This window comes from Petromyzon marinus, unplaced genomic scaffold (assembly GCF_048934315.1).
Source record: "Petromyzon marinus isolate PM22_M1 ecotype Great Lakes invasive population unplaced genomic scaffold, UKy_Petmar_22M1.pri1.0 PM_G_Scaffold_6, whole genome shotgun sequence".
Classification (NCBI taxonomy): Eukaryota; Metazoa; Chordata; class Hyperoartia; order Petromyzontiformes; family Petromyzontidae; genus Petromyzon; species Petromyzon marinus.
The window spans coordinates 737,501-740,000 of NW_027423013.1; the positions used below are offsets into that span (position 1 = coordinate 737,501).

Below are 2,500 nucleotides of genomic sequence, written 5' to 3' on the forward strand. Positions count from 1 at the left end.
CGAAACTTTGTGCGAGGCAGCATCTGACAAGGTATTCTTTGAAAGCTCAAAACGGACGGTGACATCGATCACAACCGCCTCCTCATCTTTTGCAAACACGAGGTCAGGCTTTCTCATCTCTCCCGTCTCGGATATGAACCGTGGCTCTTTGTATACAGACCAGCCCAATCTAGCCGCTTCGTCTGCCAGAATGTTACTGATCTTGTTATGTCGCGCAATTCTTGCTTTCTGTACTGCAGGACATTGACCGAGAATGTGCGAAAGGGACTCGAGTCTGGCAGAGCATTTCCTGCAGGAACGTAAGGCCCCATCTCTGCCTCTGTTCAAGCTTTCTCTTGTTGGGTAAATATTTGCCCTTAGTTGTAGTGCTGCGATAAAGAAGCATTGTTTAAAGCCGCACCATGGCCTCAACCAAGCATTACTGATTCTATCATGCGCAAAGTTTACAATGCCCCTTCCTTGAACCGGCTTTTCGCACCATCTCTGAAATTCATGCTCCCTCCAATCGCAGGGTCTCGGATATACAGGTTCTTTTGACACCGAGTCCCTGAGAACGAATGTTGGGATTGCATCACTGTCACCCCCTGCTCGTACCCACAAATTACGGTATTCTTCCTCCATACCCTGCGAGGACACAATATTACGGGTGATAGCATCGGACGAGTTTGCTATACGTTGCAGCCTTCTAACTTGAACCGAAGGGATTGTTTTTTCCAGTTTCAAGATGGCAAGGCCTCCGTCTCGGGCTCTGGCATATAACAGTCCATCACAAGTTGAAGCGGGAAGGTGGAGCCATCCTTTTACCGCCTTTCTAATCTCTTGGTCCAACCCACGGAGAGTTGATTGCTTGCAGTCCCAGTGGTCTGCAGGATATAACAATCTGGGTAGGGCATAGGCATTGAGTAGTTCAACCTTCTGAGTTGGCTTCAGAGGCGCCTCATCGATTTTCGAGATCCATGTCTTTAGCTGACAATGTAGATCAGGCTGTATAGTGTCAGTCCAAGGGCCAATTTTCAGACCAAGGTATTTCGTTGATTCATCAGGTTGGATCATATGGACATCTTTATTTTTGATAGTCCATGGGTCGCAGTTGTTCACCGTATATGAATCTTTGGTTGGGCTTATCATGAAGCCCTGGCACTTTCTGGCCTGAACCTCCAATCCCGATAGCCCACAAAATGATTCCAAGATCGCTAGATTGGCGGCCATACCAACCCAAGATTCGCTCACCAACACCAAATCATCAGCAAACGCAAGAGCTGTCACGTGGTCGGTATCAATGGAGTACCCAACTCCGTGTGACTCTAGGGTGCATATCAAAGGGTCCATGGCAAGATTGAAGAGCAGGGGTGACATGGGGTCACCCTGTTTGACACCAACACGTATGCTAATTTCTCGAGTCGACTCGCCATTGCTTTTGAACGAGGTCGTACACCGATCGTAGGCGTTCTGGATGATGCCCACCACGTGTTCATCTACTTTCTTGTGCCTTAACACCCATAAAATATGAGCATGCGAAACCGAGTCAAAAGCTTTCGCTATGTCGATAAACATGACAGCCAACGGCCTGTGCAATTTCTTAGCATGTCTCATAAGGTCCTGTAGCACCTTAAGATTTTCAGAGCAGCCAGATGCCGCTATAAAACCACGCTGCCTTGGGTTTAAGGGACAAGCACGAGCAAGACGTGCAGTCATTATTCTGGAAAATAATCTCAGAATCATTGAACCGATCGTTATTGGTCTCCAGTTCCCCAATTCTTTCAGCTTTTCATCGTCCATAACCTTAGGAATAAGAATCGTCCTATTCTTTTTCAACTCTTTGGGAATAATTCCTGTAATCATCCATGCATTAAATAGGGCTGTCAGTGTCCGACCCTCGGGGTCGGCAGCACAGATTGCAGCCCTTGTTAGGCCATCTGGCCCAGCTGCTGACGTTGGTTTAATGGCCCGTATGGCAGTCTGAACTTCCTCCACCGAAATTAGGGGCTCAAAGTATTCGTTATTTGCAACACCTGATGACTTAAATTGGCCCAGGCCATTGAATGGCAACACCTTCTCCCATTTTTCGCAGTAAAAACGATATACATCTGCGTTCGGGATTCGGCATTCATGACGTTCAGTGCCATCCAGGACTAAGGACGCAAGAAGAGAGCGGTTCTTAAAGAAGAGCTTCTGGTGCTTCATGAAGCTTCCTCGTTTTTCCGCTCTCTTCTTCATCCAAGATCGTGTGGGTAATATCCTGGGTTTAATAATGTCGTTCTCGGGTTTTGAACGTTTGCCTTTGTTTTTCACCAATCTCATCGGACAAAGCATCAATGCTGTGGCAGTTTCTACGAGGGCATCATGTTGGCCCTCGCCGTTAAGCCAAGCCTTTATTGCCTCCATTGCAGGCTTTTCCAGGGTCCCAGAATTCTCATTCGTAAGCCGCTCAGCTGCTTGAGCGAGTATGGATGAAGTCCCCGTTGTTACATTTGGTGGGGGAGACAATGTCTCAAGAGGC

The 2,500-nt window shown here is 47.6% G+C and overlaps 1 pseudogene; it reads right to left on the bottom strand.

Annotated features, from left to right (window-relative positions):
- The window catches only part of LOC142919112 (28S ribosomal RNA), a 10,610-nt pseudogene that overhangs the window by 4,122 nt on the left and 3,988 nt on the right, over positions 1-2,500 (bottom strand).